This window comes from Lepidothrix coronata, unplaced genomic scaffold, assembly GCF_001604755.1.
Source record: "Lepidothrix coronata isolate B3197 unplaced genomic scaffold, Lepidothrix_coronata-1.0 Scaffold116, whole genome shotgun sequence".
NCBI lineage: Eukaryota > Metazoa > Chordata > Aves > Passeriformes > Pipridae > Lepidothrix > Lepidothrix coronata.
The window spans coordinates 2156589-2175129 of NW_016690296.1; the positions used below are offsets into that span (position 1 = coordinate 2156589).

Below are 18541 nucleotides of genomic sequence, written 5' to 3' on the forward strand. Positions count from 1 at the left end.
TTAGAAGCACTCTCCAAAACTGAGTTTGTGAAATACTTTCCAAACATCTGCACGAGCAGTGCTACATCAACCTTCCAGCCTCCTGGCTGAAAGGAGGGTCCTTTAATCTAAACCATGTTCCTTGGGATTTCTTAATGGACTTAATTCTTCATTTTCTTTTTATATTTTGCCAGTGAGAAACTGCCCAGTGGTCATTACCTCCGAGTCCTTTCCACTAACCGTGTCTCTTACTCCTGGCACGATGCTGTACGTTTGCATTGCATGGGGATCTCCTCAAACAAAGGAAAATTATGAAACTGTCGGATCAGATTTCATATATTACTCTTGGCACTGCACTCACTAGACCTGGTACACAGCGAATTTTGAAAGCCTCTGATCTTTTATAACCATTTCCAGTCTTACACATACATTTAAAAGTTCTTCCTCTGCAGTCACAGGGAATATGACTGTTAAAGCTGAGGTAATTTGGATATTTTCTTTCTGTAAAGATATATAGAGTGATCCATTACACCCATAAATCATTTCCAATCTTTCATTATTCTTTCCGCTATGCTTCTTATTGTTTTTTTAATACTGAATTTATTTCTTTCACTTTTTTTTTTTCCTGCTAGGAAAATGCTTAGAACTTAAAATCAAGGTGCTTGGATGTGCCTATGGGAATGACCGCTGACAAGGGGTTCAGAGTGGTGAGCTCCTACTAGGTCTTATGATACCATAAAATACAGACCTCAAGGACACAAAATCTCTTCTCTGTGTCCATCTGAAAGCCTAATGCACCTCAGTTATTACCCATTCTGGGGGCTGGGGGGAGAGTATGATCTCTCTGCACTGTTGTGTTCCTCCTCAGTCCAGGGAAATCAACCACACTGAAGATACCCTGACCTTTTGAGGCTTGACTAGAAGAGAAGATCCCTTGGCACAAGATCCCGAAAGTGTATTTGTACAGTGCTTCTCTTGGCCAATTCAAAGGGCCACACAGAGGATTCCCAGGGCTGAAAGCATGAGCCATGACAGCTACAGCCTAAATTAAAAGAAAGTGCTGCACTTACCAGAGAACACAAGCAGACAGCAATTCCATGTTATTTGTGGGACTGTAACTCAGCAGTTGCTTCAGAGATCAATCACACACGACTTCTTCAGGAAAGAAGTTTTCTGGCACAGCTGGCAGAGGTGGCAGGTTCTTCCCATGTCTTTTTGGCCTGCAAACAGAACAAAAGCATGCTGTCTGTAATGCCTGCCTTGTAAACAACTTGCATCCACTTCTGAATCCCCTCCTGCCTTTCCTTGAACACTTTCAAGGGGAAGCTACTTTGTAAATCTCTCAAAAACTTCTGATTGCACTTTTTATCTGTACAAATCATGGACAAGTCAGAGTAAAATACCTGTGTACCTCTGTTACAAATACAGTACTTTTTGACTGTGGCTGCCACCCATTTCCTAGTAGCCTTTTCATCCTGATTAGGAGATTAGTGACTTTCCCTAAAGGATTATTTTTATGCTTTCTGTTTTTCCATTCCTTTCCATTTCTCTTGGCCATCTACCTGGCTGTGTAGCCTATTCCTCAGGTTCCCTCTGCTTTTGTTAGCTCAGGTGCAAGGCTTTCCTTATCTACATACCAAGTGCTGGTCTCCTACCTCAGTGTTTCTTTTGACTGATCCTGTTATCAGTTCCATTGCCTGATATTTTGCAACACCATTGTACTTCAGGGAGAGTAAGTCAGTGTTAAGCCTTGAAAGCTAAAGAGCTTCTTCAGCCCAACAATATTCCAAGAGTATGGCTGGGTTGAGTTGGGACATTGTATATTGGAAATAAATAATTCCCAAGTCACCAGGGAATAAATCCCCGTGGGTCTTGGGAAGAGACTCCAATAGTCTCTTTCTTGTTTTAGAGAAATTCCAAATTTAGCTCAGCTGTTTTTTCTGCACTGGAAATATGTGTCATTTCTCTGAGAGAAGGACATAAAAACATTTTTCCTTAATGAGGTTTGTGGATAATATTGCCTACACTGGTCTTAACAACAAGCATAAAGAGGACATTGAAAGAAAGATAAAACTAGCTAATGAATTGCAGAGTTTCTCTAGGCAAAGAAAGAAAAACAAAAATCTGACTGATATGGCCATCCAACACTCTCTCAAAAGAAACAGTTCTTCAGCCAGACCATTCCCTTCCCTCACAACAAAGCCAAACAAAGAGAACTCATGCATTAACTTCTTTGATTCTCAAAGAAGAAAGCCTATAATTTAACTAAGAAATGTTTTATATCTAGAAAATATGATACACTGTGCTTTTGGAAGTGAAAAAATCAGAGCACCAAAGAAAGGGCAGTGCACAGAAATATGTCAAGTTTATCAGTGAGTGTAATGTGGAGGAAAGTAGTCATTAATTAAAGAAAAGGAAGTGTTTTAGGGGAGGACTCAGGTGTTTAACAGAACCCCGAGCTTTGCTCTAAGTGGTGTGGGCAGAAAATCTGTGAGGTTTGCTCAGAGTGGTTCACCTTGTGACCAAGCACATTAGGGAAGCTGCTCCACAGCCCCAAGTTCAGGATGGAGATTATTACACCACTTAACCTTATCCTCAGGTCAGGCCCTCCCCGATCCATTAACTGTCATTTGGTTTCCTCCTGCTCTCGAAGGCCCTTGAGATGATCTGAAAAGAAAAGGGCCTGTTTTGCTTCAAATCCTTTAGCGTGGCTGGAGCTTTGCTCTCACAACCTTCAGCAAAGCAGGGCAGCACAAGAGCAGGGCAGCATCACTGCGGGGTGGCAAAAGCAGCCCCGGGATCTGAGACATCACTTCCTATTTTCAGGACTTCTGTTGTGTTATTAGATGGCAAAGGCAGTAATTCCAACTCCCAGGGATAAAAAAAGATGCTCACAAAATAATACATGAACTGAATTTTATCTCGGTTTTTTTTAATTTTTTTGAAAGTTTAGGAAAAAAAGAGGGGAAATAGGTACTCACCCAAAGGAAAAATGAACAAGGCACAGGAGGACACGTGGCCAGCACACGTTGCACTTGAGCTGTTCTCAGCTGGAGGACAGGCCTCTGCAGGCTGGCACAGGTTCCAGTCTCCTGATGGTGTCTTACTCTACTCTGAGATCCTCATATGGAATTTTCTTAAGTGAATAGTGAAAGGAAAAAAAGCTTTTGTATAAGTAAAATATTGGTTTACTTTGCTATGATGGTTTAAGACATATTATTACTAGAGGTCTTTAATATGGTTCTTAAGCCATAACTCTTGGGACCACCTCATTCCTTATGCCTCTTCCTCTGAGTGGGAATGTTGCAGCAGAGCACAGTTCAGCACTACATGCTCCATTAAAGGAGCTTATATAGCATCCTCTAGGCCTAGAGGTCCTGTGGGAATCTTTGGCAGACACAAAAGTACTTTGGAAAACTGTGGGAATGCTGATGACCTGACAGTGATTTATATTACAGCATTAGAAAAAATACCTACCTGTATGGTATGGCAGAACCTGTCAGGATGGATAAAACAAAGATTTGCCAGTAACTGGGCTGTGCAGCTTTCCAAACCACTAACCTGCTGCTTAGCCCAGGCCTCTGTTTCCTCCAAACCCTCATAAAAATTTATTACAGATGGGCACTAAGACCCTACAGGAAAATCCTTCCCTGTCCTAACAGCATCTCTGCCTTGTGATAGTCTCACAGGAACTTTTTTCCCCCGTACCCCAGTAGAAGATGGAAAAAAAAAAATATATATATATGGGCCTATGTGGGATAGCCAAGGGCTGAAGTACCAGAAAGCTGGGCATGAACAAGAGAGACTTAAATCACACTTGAATTGCAGGCGCAGCTTCAGCTGCTGTGCAAAGAGCCCTGACACTGTTCTCAGCACAGGTATTACTGTGCTCTGGGGGCCACTGGCAACTAACTCCCCAATACATCAGAACAAGACAGTTCTGTGTAATTTGGCTTCTCCTCTGCTGTGTGTTCATCAACACATCAGGAGCAGCACAGCTGAAAGCAGAGCTGGGCCTCAGGGTGGTTTGGAGCTGACTGAGGGCTGCAGTAATGGGCAGTGCAGTGGCACTCCGGGCACCAGCACTTGGCATGTGCCAGTCCTTTTGTAGCACCTGCTGAGCAGAAAGGCTCTGCTTCCAGCTCCAGCTGGACATGCTGTGCTGATAAATCTCCTCTCACAGTGTGACCTCAGCACAGCACAGACCTGGCACTGGTGGTCCTGCACTTGTACACCATTAGCGGGTTCACAGGCAGCTCCGGGGAGCCATGGGCTGCAGTCACCCACCATCCACAGGAAGCCTGCCTGGGCTGAGCAAAAAGTGGTGCTGAGTGTCCTGTGCTGTTCTGTGCCACAGCTGGGAATAAACCACAGCACTGCTGATTGCTGAGCAGCACACAAATAGCCCAGAACCCGGAGGAAAACGAGCCCTGAATTATCTGATGATGCGAAGGCAGGAGTTGAGAGAGGTGCAGTCCCAAAGCCCTGTGTCCCTTCGACCCAACACAAGTACCTGCCCTACTTTTACACTTAGAGATGACCAATCTAAACCTTCTGACCTCAAAAGCCCTACTGCACAGATTCACGATGGGCATCTGAGTAGTTTATTTGCAGAACTATCTTGCCTTGCCAGATGTATGTCATAATCTATCAGCACAGAGGTAGGAGTTAAAGATTGACAGGGTAATTTAGTCTGGGTTAACATGGAAAAGAGGGCTTTTTAAATGTGAAAAAAATGTGACAAGCATGTACAAGTATTTTGAGAACTGACTGGCATTCCATAGTGAATAGCATGAGAATAAATTATAGCAAACCAAAATCTTATTAAAAGATACTGAAAAGTATAAAATCCCCTAATTTAACAACAAGCAATAGGACAAGCACAAGAGTTAACCAAGTATCTGATTCAGTTATACATGACCTGAATCAAGATTGAATGTGTAGAGATGTGTTAGTATGACCTTAATATTATAATTATTTTCATTCATGAAGAGATTACAGGTTGAGAGAGAATCTCAACTCACAAGAGAATGCTTTTTGCTGTGTTATTAAGGTACAGATCTAAGTAAGTTTTACAAGGACTGCGAAGGGTGCTCTGTGCCTTCCTGGTGACAGGAGGGTAAATCTCGAGATAACCACTTCAGACTGGCTGCATATTTTTGTATTTTCCCCCTTCACAGTTGTTAAAACTTTATAGAGCCTCAAAACATATCCAGATGGACAGTAACTGTGACTGCCACTTATGAAACCAGTATAATCTAGCACAATACACAAAGTAGGGTAAGCGTGGAAGGAAAACAAGTTCTGAATAGAGGACCTCCTTGGAATATTGGATCAGCCATCAGACACACCAATTCTGTTTAGACAGGCCTGTTATACACACCCAAATGTTCTGCAAAACAAAGCACACCCCCCTCCTTTCACCACTGCAGCTCCCAAGCACTTCTGCCCAAGGGTGGTCTTCACCCTGCCCGAGGCAGTGTTTGTGCCTACGTCTTTATTCCCAAACTGAAGCAGTGGTTTCCATAGCGTTTTGGCAAAGCCGAGACACATAACCCATGCTCATCTTCTCAGAGGAATATTCTGTCCTGGCAGTTCTGTTTGGGTCTGACTCTCTCAAATACGCAATAGAAGAATATGAACAAACAGCTCACTTACCAAGGCCCTGCCGTTCTGGCTCCAGTGGATATTCCCCTGCACACCTCCTTCGTCCTGCCTGTGCCACACCAGGATTACCACAGCACCACAGCAGAGAACCTGGGCAACAGAAAACTGTTGTTATTTGAGGTTACTGCCATTGTTCCCATGTGGGATAACATCAGCAATAGAAGGTGACTTCTTTGCATTTTGGTGCTGGGCACAGAATCTGTATTTTTTTGCATACAGTATACATGCAGCACAACAGGGTGATTAGGTAATAAAGCCATAATATAAAAAAACAAACCAAAACAAGCAACAAACCTTGGCAAATTCATAGCAATTATATCTATGGCTTCATTCCTCACTCAAATTGGTGTGGGTGCTTAATTCCACTGAAGTTAATTCCAACACCAATTTCTACTTACGCATATGTTGGCAGAGACAGATCTCAGTGCAGCAGGCATTCTCAATTACTTCCTTATTTGTCACATTTCACAAATTCCCAACTTATAAGTTAACAATTAAAAGAGCTGTAAGGGAAATTGCAATTTTATTTCACAATATTTCATTCCCTTTCCCAGCTTCCTCCCTTTCCTTCCAATTCATAGTACTCAAATTATCTGTTCAAACCTAAGTTCAGTTACACACCTGCTGCTCCTGGCGAGAGTGTGTTTGGAAAATATATTGTGCAAAAGGATATGTACTCTTACCACATGGTAGTAGTGGTGTGTTTTAGCTTGCTGGTTTGCAGCAAAGATTGTTTGCCATATGTCTCAACAGACCCTGCTCCTCTTTTCCAAGCAATTGGCTCAGGGAGCTATGATTATTTAATTTGGTTTTTGGTCTTTTCACGTCACGATTAGAGACTAGCATGTGAATTATTTAATTAAGCTGTGAATATACTGAGTTAAACAAATGATGTGTCATTCAGCTATTTACGCCTAACAAACTCAATTAAAAGTAAAAAAAGTTAGTTAAAAGCTAAATCATCTTTAGGCTTTTGACCAGATGTAATGTAACCATACAACCAGATGTAATGTAACCAACCATCCTGTTGAATAAGGAAGCTGTTGTTAAGGTTTTTATCAAAGAAAAAAGAAAAAGAAAAAAAAAGTTGTGATATTTTTGTTTGGTTTTTCCTCACGTCCCAAACGAAGCTCGTGCCTTTGGCATTTCAGCTGAGCCCTGTTCTGTACCGAGGTGACTGAGCCACTCCAACAGTTGGTCACATGTAAATGTGCTGCACAAGACCCAGATCATGAACAAAAGCACTCCGGGGCTTCAGTGAGCACAGCACAGGAGCAGAATATTAACCACCAATCCTGCCTAGGTAAAAACGCCTTTTGCTTGGTCATGGCGCATAACAGGGTTTCATGCCTCCCTTTCTGGCATGTCTGGTGCCACAGACTCCCCAGGAACCTCACTTCATTCAGATGTCTGCCTCTTAATAAGCTGATCTTCAGAGCAGCTATTTACTCCTTCATTGCTGGGTTTCTCCCTCAGCACATGGTTTTCTCTCACGATGGTCCATGACACAGAAAACTCACAACTCCAGCCACGGGCAATGGCAAGAACGCTCATGCAGCCGACATGGGATCTCCTCATTTCGCTGCAGAAATTATTTAAAAATTAAATAATCCCTTCAGGTGGCTCAAGCACTAATTAGGGATTCTAGGGTACATAAGAAAAAAACACTGTATCATTAATCAATACTGTTTTCAACATCAGCATGTACAAAAAAATTATAAAAGTGATTTAAACATCCTCTCTCCTTTTCACGCCTTGGATGTATCTACTTCTTGCTTTTTAATTTTTCAGGAGAGACCACCATGTATTGGCTAATTGTTAAAATACATTTCCTTCACCCATTCCTTCCGCCCAAACGCTTGCAGTTGTGGAAATGTTCAAAACACTCCCTCAGTGAATCATGGCTGTATGAAGAAGACTGGGAAAGGAGAGAAAGAAGAGACTTCGTGACTTGGCTCCCCCCTGTAGTTTATGACTCTTAATTTTTCAGGTCTTGATTTAAGTTTGACTGTTTTCTTATCCAGAAATGCCCCACAGGTACCTCCTAAATTTACTGTACTGCCAAAATAACCAAAAGTTGGCTTTGTTAGATAGCCATCAACAATTAAGAAATCAATTTTAAAATATTTGGTTTTCCTTCATGTTTTTTGCACTAAATTTGCTTCTTGAAGGAAAAAGTAACAGAGTTGAGGAACATCTGGAAGTATTGAGCTGGCCAAGTATGGTCTGGGTAAGGAGCAGACCCTACTATTTGTAGCACTGTTAAAAGGTAACAAGAAAAGCTTTGCTTGACACAGAATAGAGGCATAGACCGGTGAAAATAACAGATTTGGATATGCAAGTACTATTCCCTAGCAAGATTCCGAATTAGTACAATGTGAATCCAAAGTCTTAATTGATGTCAGTTTTCCAGATGAAGGAGAAGGGTTTAGGATTAATGAAAAGATGGGTTACTTTTGTCTCCACTGTCAGACTACAATAAAAAATTAGAAGGACAGGGAGGAGAGATTTTCCTGAACCACAGCTACTCCAAAACCTTCTTATCCTCTGTCTTCCCAGCCTTTTTGTTTCCTTTCAGGCCCATTTGGACAAGCATCACTCAGTTTCCTTAGTCTCTTTTGGTGATGTTCTGTGGGTTTCCAGTTTATTTCTGCATAACCTGAAAAATCTGTATTTGCATCACAGGCTGACCAAAATGTTCTTTAATTATTTCCCAGGAGCTTTGCTTCTTTCTCTGAGGGGGCACCACTGCATTGCTACACTGAAGGGCTTGTCAACACTCCCATTAGAGATGTCTAATCTTGGAGGATACTATTACCCAGACAACTTAATTGCACAGAGCTACAATTTGTTTTACAAGATTTCAGGACAGATGCCAGTTATTTAGCATGCTTACACTGAAATAACTTGGCTTTTTTTTTATTTCTTCTTTTTTGGGAGGGGGAAGAAAATCACAGCAGAGTCAAAAGTTGCCGGATTGCTTCTTGTCAAGGCAGCCCTTTGCTCCATTCCCATCTCTACGTTGCCTTTCTCAGTTACTAGTTTTTAGACTCAAGTGCTGTCACTCCTAAAGCCTTGCAGGGGAGCTTAGTGCCCAGCTGATTTCTTGGTATTGTCTTTTTTTCTCTCACTTTTAATCCTCCTGTGACTTTGAGGAAAGTATCTTCATACTTGTGAGGCCTTTGGAAGTTTTCAGAGCATTTAGATTATGTTCAGATAAAACTCCAACTCTGAGTATTTATATATGAAAATGCTTTGAGTTATTTGAAAATTGTCAATAGTATCTTCTGCATTTGTTCAGTACAGAGGGATTTTAAAAATTCATATCAGAGCAGCTGCGGGTGAGAGAAAGTTCATTCCTTATCGGTCATCCAAAATTGCTGAGCCGCTTTTATGAAAGCAGTGAAACGAATGCAGAAACTAAACCCAGGGACTGCCTGATAACGCTCTAAGCCAAAAGCAAACCAGAAAAAAAGAGCAGGCATTGCTACTCCAGCTTACCTCATCTGGACCTTAAACCGAAGGGAACAGGACCCATCTGAAGCCTGTGGGCAAGGCAGGCAGACACGGCGCTGGAGAGAAAAGGTCAAACATGAAGCTCTTTCTTCCAAATTGAAATTTCAGGGAATTGTCATCAAGTCCCCATCCACGCAGAACAAGCCAAAGTGTGATGATGAGGGGCCTGAGGATAATCCTCAGACAAACGCTGGTCTCCATCAGCCTGGCGGCGCTCCCGAGTCTCCCGCCTGCCCTGGGACTGCTTGGCCTCACTGCTCCAGAGAGCTGGAGCAGAGGGTCACCCCACAGTGAACACAGGCATCTGGTTTTGTATTCAAGCAGTTCAAGGTTTCTTGTCAGCTGCCTCAGGGATATTTCAGTCAGATGAACTCTTACCTACAGGACCATAAAAGAGAAGAGTTAACAAGGGCCTATGAGGTGTTACAGCAAAGGCGATGAGGTGCCTTTATGGGACCTCTGCAAAGGGCTTGACACGCTGAGTACAACAGGCAGAATTCCCCTTCCACCAGTGTTTTGAGGAAGGTGGAAAACCCAAGCTTTTCCCAACCACGGCTTGTCTGCTCACGTGTGCACAGGAAATCTTGAGGCACCATCTGAGGCACGTTAAGTGCTCTGCGTTCAGCCAAGGTTCCCAATCCCTGGCTGAAAGCACATGGAAAACCAGTGCTGGCAAACCTGAGGCTGTCAGGGATTTTGGCCATTACACTCAGTCATATTTATTCTATTAAAGGTAGGATGAGATGGGCAGACACGGTTCTGCCTGTATTTCACTTCTTAAAATTAGTCAGAACATTTTTCTGTAATAAAGATCCATACATTCCATAGGTCATCTCAAAGTCATAAAAGAAGAAATGCTCTGTGCTGGCTGAAACATTGGCTGTCACCATAAAAATGGTTCAGATGGTGCAAGCAGAGAACGAGAGGTTTAACATGGTGCCTGAGTGCCCAGGGATGACATGGGAACATGAGTCAGTTGGCAATAATAAATGGGATGTATTGGACACTATCCCATATTTCCCAGACTGCCGTCACAGAGCTGCATTTCCAGAGTCGCTTTCACTAGAATAATTTTAAATTATACAGTAAATATTTTAAAATTCTAAATAACTTGTGGTTTTTTTACTATAAAAAGCTCATTAGACTTTTAAAGGGATAGTTGCAGGAACAGTACAAGGTGGAAAATCTGGCTAAAACTTTATTACGGCTTTTTTTTCTGTGACTGTTTGTTATGGCACTGTAGTTAAAAGTAAACTTCTATAGTGACAAGGAATTTCACCTCTTTGGAATTAAGGTCCCAACTCTCTTGGATAAGCAAGAAGGATAATACCTTTACACTGGCTCCCACAGTTTGTTATATAACAAATATTTTTTTATATATTTGTTTATAAAAACCCTTATCTAATTTATGATAGAAATGGATTTTAATGTTTTGTCTGAAGGGGAAAAATACATTCAATACATAAAATATTCACTGAAAAATAGCAGGTAACTGTGAAAAGCAGTAGCTAAAGTTCCACTGAGAGAGTGGCTTTGCTGTGTGCACAAATTAATGCCGGGTTTCCAAGAGAAAAGATCTGTGTTTCCCAATTTGCTTTGTAAAAATCTGTTAACGAATCCTAATTGTAATACCAAAAAAACTAAAAAAAAAAAAAAAAAGTAAAATAAAAGGCAATACAAAATAGATGGAAACATTAAAAAAGAAGATTAACAGTCTGTAAGTGACTCAGCAGCTCGGCCTGGCAGTGCAGGTGTTGAGGGTGCCAGCTTAAGTTAAAAACTGTCCTTTCAGGCAGAGTTTCTCTGCACTGGACCCCCAGGCGGTACCTGGGTGGTGGTGTGTTTGCAGGAGGAGTGTTACACCGGCGTGGTTGTGCTCTCTTGGTTGGGACTGGAGTCTCCATCATGGAAAAGTGTTGTATTTTATCCTCCAAGTGATCATAAACACATCCACGAGCACAACAGACCAGGCATTTGTATTGTGGTGTTTGAAGCTGTGTAAAAGATATTGCAACAGTTAATTTTCTGCTTTAGTAAGGCTTTTCCTCAGCATCAGTTGCTACTAAATAAGTCCCTAACATTTTTCAAGGGCATAACTTGCAACAAGACAGCAATAACAATTACATATTGTTTTCAAATAAGATGCCATTTTCCTTTCTGGCAGGCAGCAATGGGGTTTTAATGGGCAACATTTGTTTCATGAAACTCACAGATGCTTCCCTGACAATTGCAAAGGAAGAAAAGAGAAGAAAGCAAACCCAGGGAAAAGGCAGAAAATACAAAGAGCAGATGAAAGATTCAGCTTCCATCCCAGCGATTCCTCTTGCGTCCCGGGCTGATGCACATTTTGGCTGGATCAGACACCCCTGGTGAACCTGTGCTGCACAGCTCCGCTGAGATCTTGGGTCTCCCCCCGGTGTAGCCCCCCCAGCCACTCTGAGTCATGATGGGAAATACTGGGAGCTACCAGGCAAGTGGGGCTAGTCAAGGAGAAGCAAAAATCAGAGGGGATAAACTTTCCAAGAGGGCAAGCTTTCCAGAAATATAGATTAAAAAAAAAGGAGACAAATATAAATGGCACTGACCTCATTCTGGTAGAGGAAGCAGCAGTAGTCTTAACTCAAAGAATGGAAAAGCCAACATCTGGGAGGAGCCAGGACAGTAGCTATGGCCACTGCTTTTCCATGTCTATGTTTTGAGCCCTCCAGCATATCTGGTGAGTGGCAAGAGGCACTTTTTTCCTGAACAGACCCAAACCATGAGACTTTTTGAAAAGAGCCTGTCAGCACTGCCTTGTGGCCGGTGCCAGGGAGCCAGAGACAGGCGACTGAGTGCCTCAGTCTAAGTGGCTGGACAAAATCCAGGGGCTCCGTGTATTCTGCACTACAAAGGAAAATTGGTATTGTCACCACATATCTTTGAAGCAATCCTGCTTACCTACAAAGGCCCAGGGCACTCAAACACAGCACATGGATTTCTTGGCACAGCTCTAGGTCAGGTTCAGGACTCAGCCCACCAACCTTCTTCCTCCCCAACTTCTCTTTCCTCTAGAAAAGGGATTCCCCAGACGGCTACAGATCAGGAGATGCTTCCTTGTTATCTGCCAGAAACTGAACAAACTCCATGGGAAAAAAAAAAAAGCAAAGTAATTCTACTTAGTTCTGATTCTGTAACAAGTCCAGTTGTATTTTTCTCTCCTTCCAGCAAATGAGAGAAATGCTTTTGGTTTGTGTCTTCTTTTCTACCCGTATGTACTAGAGCTGAATGCTATGTATAATTGTAAAACCAAGAGGAGACTTCTTAAGCAGAAATATCCAGTAATAACCACGTTCTAACTCATGTAGGTCTGAAGAATTTTTAAGGCATCATGTGCTGAGGGTGGGACAGCCAGAGTCACTGGTGTGCTCTGGTGGCTTCCTGTTCAGTTAGCCTGTACGATTCCCATTAGTTTAAATGGAGGCAGGATTTAAAGCTATGCAGGTCGTACCTACCTGAGAAATACACACAGACTTTAATACAGGACAAGTGTAGGTTCGGTGGATGTACAATGTACAATCCCAATACCCACAATTCCTGCACTGCCACAGCCAGGCCATGCTGCCTCCCCAGACATTGCCTTCCCAAGGCTTTGGCAGATATCATTTTATTTCTTCACACTGTGAGGCTCCATTGCTCACTTGAGATCATTCCACAGTTCAGTAGATTTACTATAGATTTTTACCCCTAGAGTTCATCCTAAACTCTACTTTCTTTAATTTAATCCCATTCTCTACAAATCTCTTTTTTTTCCTCCATGGGTAGTAAGGCATTCCTTTTTGATTCCAAGTAAAGCCCAACTACTAGCAACTAGAAATCAGCCTTATTCCTTAGCTGGAGAGACATAATCTTGAGCAGGTATAGGTAATTATGGATTGTACTTGGGGGTCCTCTAAAACTTTCTGCTCCATTTCCTGTCCCTGCAGGGATGGTAATTGCTGTTACACATGACAGTGTCACAGCAGTGAGCAGGGCAGCACTGACAGGCTCCAAGGACAGCTCCAGGCTGGGAGAGGGGAGGGAACTGCATTCCAGCCCCGAGGAACACCAGAGACCAAAACACACCCATGAGGGAGGGACCACGGTTGGATGGGCTTCTCCCCCGGCTATTGTACCCCACTGCAGAGACAGGGAAATGGGACTACTGGAAATTGAGTCCATAAGGAGAGAAAGGAATGGGTCATATTCTGATTTCACATTGGCTTAATTCAGGAGCTGCTCTAATAACCCTGTGGAATCGTGTGCGTCTGAGTGCCAGCTGAAGTAAAAAGGCAGCTCAGGCTGAGGCAATGTGTTCTGCCAAGATTGCTTTAACTTCTTCAATTATTTTTGCTCAATATAAATATCAACCCCAACAGGCACTAACAGAAGGCTCCAGGAGCCTTTCCCAGCTGTTTTGGGCTTCAACCCCCAAAGCTACCTCTCAGAATTCAGTTTTAGCTTCAGGCACTCTAAATTTAATAGACTCATTTGAGCAAAGGGCTTATTGGAAATCCACGTTGGAAAATAGCGAGTGTAAGTGTGCTCGTGCCAAGCCATAAACACATTTATACAGTGCAGTAAATCAATGCTGCTGCCTCTCCTTGGAGAGGCCGGGCCAGTTAACATACAGGACAGGAGGATGGAACCTGTTCAGCTTCCTGCAGGCAGGTAGCAAAGGCTGCAGCCACAGCACCCTGCTGGGCCTCCACATTTCAGCCCGTTGGCTTTTGGCTTCTCATTCACTGACTACTGAAAAAGCAGAGATTTGGAAAGGCACTGCCAGCGTGGCGTGGGTACAGCACGAGGACTGGCAAATGGGAAGAGGCAGGAGAGGTGATGCCTGTGGGCATCTACTAATACAAGGTCTGCAGAAGTACTCGGACTCTGTAACACACTAACGTGCTGGACTCGCTCTCAGAAATTCCTGTATAAGTAGAGGTCATACGATCTGACCAATGACTTTTTCAAGATCGTATTGTTTAGTTACATCTTTAGTTACTTGTTATCGGAGCATTGCATTCAACTGCCTCAATTGCATTCAATTGGGCTGCCCCCCCACACACTTTTAAGTGTTATCCAGAATATAAAACAAGGTTACAAAAAAAGGACAAGATGTTATGGAGAGCTGGTTAGTTTTTAGTGCATTAAGTTCCTGAGAATTACTTGTATTTTGTGTTCGTGCAAAACCTGTCATTGACGATTAAATGCAAAGTTACCATTGCCTGGGTAGGTGCTCAGATCCCAGAAAGCTCAGTGTAGCTGGCTGCTGGCAAAGCTGTCTTGCAAAACCTCTCTAAGATGCATTCAAAGAGCAACAAAAAAGTAATTTTTTAAATGAGAGAGAAGAGCAAGAACAAAAGCCCTGCGTGCGATTTAAAAGGGGAGAATTCAGGTTCTGAGAGAATTAAAAAGGGAGATATGAAACGTTATTTTGAGACATGACACAGGGCCAGATGGACAGAGAGAGTGACACAAAGACAGGCAGACACACAGAGACAGACGGACAGAGAGACAGATGGACACACAGACACAAAGAGGCACAGGGACAGAAGGATGGACACACACAAAGACGGACAGACAGAGACACACAGACACAAAGACAGGCAGACACACAGAGATGGACAGACAGATGAACAGACAGAAAGACAGGCAGACACACAAAGAGATGGACAGAGACACAGATGGACAGAGAGACGGACAGACACATTGACAGACAGAGACGGAAAGACGGACGGACTCACAGACACATAGATGCACGGACACGCGGACAAAGAGACACAAAGACAGAGAGACAGACACAGACAGATGCACAGACAGATGGACAGACACACAGAAGGACAGACGGACAGAGACAGACAGACGGACGGACAGATGGACACATGGACGGATGGATGGACAGACATATGGACGGACAGATGGATGGATGGACACACGGACAGACAGACACACAGACAAATGGATACACGGACGAACGGACAGACACACAGACGGACACACCGACGGGCGCACCGACAGACAGACACATGGACGGACAGACAGGTAGATGGACAGACAGAGGGATGGACACACGGATGGACAGAGGGATGAACGGACATGGACAGGTGGACGGACAGACAGATGGACAGACAGACAGACAGAGGGATGGATGGATGGACGGACACACAGACAAAAGGACAGACACGGATGGATAGATGGACTCACAGACGGACACATAAATAGACGGAAACATGGATGGACACACAGACGGACGGACACACGGATGGACAGACAAGGACATGTGGACGGACGGACACACGGACGAATAGACGCAAGGACAGAGAGATGGATGGACACATGGATAGACAGATGGACAGACAGACGAACAGATGGACACACGGACGGACGGACATATGGACGGATAGACACACGGATGAATAGACACAAGGACAGACAGACGGACACATGGATAGACAGACGGACAGACACACAGACAGACAGATGGACGGACACACAGACAGACAGACGAACAGACGGACACACGGACGGACGAGAAGTACCCCAAGCACAAAGCACATAACACCAAACTGGAAGCCCACAGAGGTGCCAGCAGGGCCCTGCACTCACCTGCGGTCCCTGGTGGAACAGCCCGTACCCTGCAGCAGCGTCCCTCACACACAGCCCGTCACTGGGCAGTCCTGTGCACAGGAATTGCTGTCAGCTGAAGAAAGAAAGGGGATACCTTGGCATGGGCCACGGAAACTTCTGTTTCCACAGAGACTAATTGATATCAGTATCCTGGCGGGGGAAAGGGGAATCACACAGGCTAAGTGGCAGGAAGAGTAGTGGCCTCTGACTGCAGCTTACCTCTCACAGCACCCTGCCCATATGCTGCTGCCTACATTAATCCATTGAGTCATCACCAAGGACAAGGGGAATTTTTCCCCCTTCGTGGTTTCTTTACAGCATGAATTAGGGAGATGACTGTACCCTAGTAAAGTATCCCTCCTCTATCTGCATTTTCCAAGTGTGCTTCACTAGTACAGTGCCCGTTATATTGAGTTTGCATTGTCCTCATATCTACAGGGCACGAGAGATTTACTTCACTTTCCTTCTAAAGGCTCCAGACTGGAGTGGCTCCACATCTGCTTTTTCACACTCACATTCAGCTTTACAGAACACCAACTGCACAGACACATATAATAAATACCTTCACAATCACTAGTTACTGGTGTTTCATTATCCCACCAATTTTTTTCCCCTTTTCTTTCCCTTGATCTCAACCTCCAACGCAGGGATGAATGCTGTCATTGCATCAGCACCTACCGACGTTATAAAAGGTGTCCCTTTTGCCTCAGGGGAGGTGTATATTGGGTCAGTGGGGTTATGATGCTCTCCCTTACTCACATCAGGCTACATTCAGTGTAACCAACCCAAGTTTAGCATCATTTTTCCTCACTCTCAGTAGGGCAAAATCAGGCCAAAATCTGCTCCAGTGAACACACACTCAGACCAAGATACACAGTTGATTATTACCTGTATATGAAACACTTTTTCTCCTGCTCTATCAAAGAACAGCACTGGTAGATGATACAAAAGCCTCAGTTGGATTTTCAAGTGTAAAACATTTCAAATAAAACTCCCAAGACTTTAAACGATTGACCTATTTGTGGCACGTGATGTTGCATGATATGGAAATTACATATCAGGATTGTATTTCACCAACAAGTCCAAAGGGGTTAATAAACAAATCTATTTGCTGATTGTTTTTCTGAGATACAAACCTATAGAAGTATATTAGTTCCTCATCAATTAGCAGTTTATCTCTGCATGTTTCCCAGAGGCCTCCCCAATAGCATCGTGGGGAGGAGTGAAATGGCCACAGGGATTTCAGACCAAATCCTTTGCAGAGAAGATGATAATTTACAATATGTACATTTGTTTACTTCCACCATAACTGCTACATCTGCTTTACTGACACTAATTAATTAAGCCTGGTTTAATTAATTGTGTTCTCTGAGGAAGGTGGTGTTGACATTTTGCAGCTGGTGCTTGAGAGGGGAGCTGTGGAAGGCAGAGTTCTTGACAGCATCCCTGGTTTGAAGCCCTCCAGCTCACCACACCCCTGCCAGTGCCCGTGGCCTGCACTGGGCCTGCAGCTGGAAGGAACACGCTGGATCTGAGCCTTCGGCCCTCCTGCAACTGCCAAAAAACCTTCAAGTGGAGAAATAACAGTCCAAAATCTGACTTGAGTCTAAATAAACCCCAAACCCAGAAACAGATTCATAGATAGCATACCTTGAGTTTCCTCTCACTGAGGCCTCTTCCTCTATTTATTTACTTATTTAGATTTATCTAAACTTCCTTGGGTCAAACTCAGATGTGATGGGACAGATCTTCTGTTCTGGATCAAGTTAACATCAGCCCCATGTCTGCCTTGCACATCATTCCTGTCTGTGGCTGCACGTCTTGTTTTACACAGATGGGCAATCATGCATACAAATGCTCCTATAATTTATCCCAGAGTTGCTGAACTGTTTATACAGGCAACTTTCCATGTATTCCTAACACTCCACATCCTACAGAGGTGTTTTCTCTTGTTCCCAAAATATTATTCTTCATTAATTAAATTTTGGTAAAACAGCTATACCTTTGAGAGATGGAGATTCCTAATCTCCTAACAGGCTCTTTCAGGTCAGGGAAGAAGAAAGTCGTAATATTTTCCCCAGTGCTATGCTGCCTGCTAATTCCTTGTCAGAATGGCATGTTTACCACCTCTCACTAGTGCTCTGACTGGAGTTTGGCAACAAATCCTTTGCCAACAGCCATTTTACAAGTAAAACCTGCACATTTCTCCCCGAAAGCTATTTTTAAGAGCACTTTCCTTAAAGAAAACTCTTTATCCAGGTTCATAGCTGGGCTGTCCAGCTCCCAGCCTGGCTGTGCCGATTCCAGCGCCGTTACACCAGGAATGAGTGTGACTCGCTCGATTGTTGTTGGTGGCCCCGTGTCACATGCATTTACTATATCCCTGGCAACAGCCAGGCTGCCCTGTGGCTGTTGGGGAAGAAAGAAACGGAGTGAATCAGAATAAGCCATAGTCCCTGCAAAAAGGGGGAAGGAGAACAGAAAGGAAGAAAGGAGCAGCCAGGGAGTGGGGTCTGGGAAGATTAGGCGCTGGTTTGAAAACAAGGAGGCAATGAACTAAACCCCAAAGGATTACTTGTCTACTTTCTAGCTGCGCCAATAGTCATTTCTCTGCTAATTACCTTCCCCTTTGTGCAGGGGGTGCCATGAGCAGGATCTCAGTGGTGGTGCTGCTGTGCCCAGGGGTCCACATGAGGCAGAGCCTGCACAATGCATGTGCTGGGGGACGGGCCACGGC

General features: G+C 43.7%; 2 long non-coding RNA genes across 3 annotated transcripts in view; one reads left to right on the forward strand and one right to left on the reverse strand.

Annotated features, from left to right (window-relative positions):
- LOC108502322 overlaps positions 1 to 18541 on the forward strand; it is a 32008-nt gene that overhangs the window by 5823 nt on the left and 7644 nt on the right. The window lies entirely within an intron of this gene.
- LOC108502321 overlaps positions 1 to 18541 on the reverse strand; it is a 33933-nt gene that overhangs the window by 4093 nt on the left and 11299 nt on the right. Inside the window, exons 5-13 of one of the 2 annotated variants that reach the window (XR_001876456.1) lie at positions 15784 to 15877; positions 12100 to 12281; positions 10990 to 11156; positions 9148 to 9540; positions 7044 to 7228; positions 6045 to 6149; positions 5638 to 5736; positions 2961 to 3115; positions 1050 to 1199 (exon numbers count right to left, since the gene is read on the reverse strand). This is a non-coding gene — a long non-coding RNA (uncharacterized LOC108502321). The remainder of the gene's footprint in view (positions 1 to 1049; positions 1200 to 2960; positions 3116 to 5637; positions 5737 to 6044; positions 6150 to 7043; positions 7229 to 9147; positions 9541 to 10989; positions 11157 to 12099; positions 12282 to 15783; positions 15878 to 18541) is intronic. The other variant, XR_001876457.1, reaches the window with a different exon arrangement.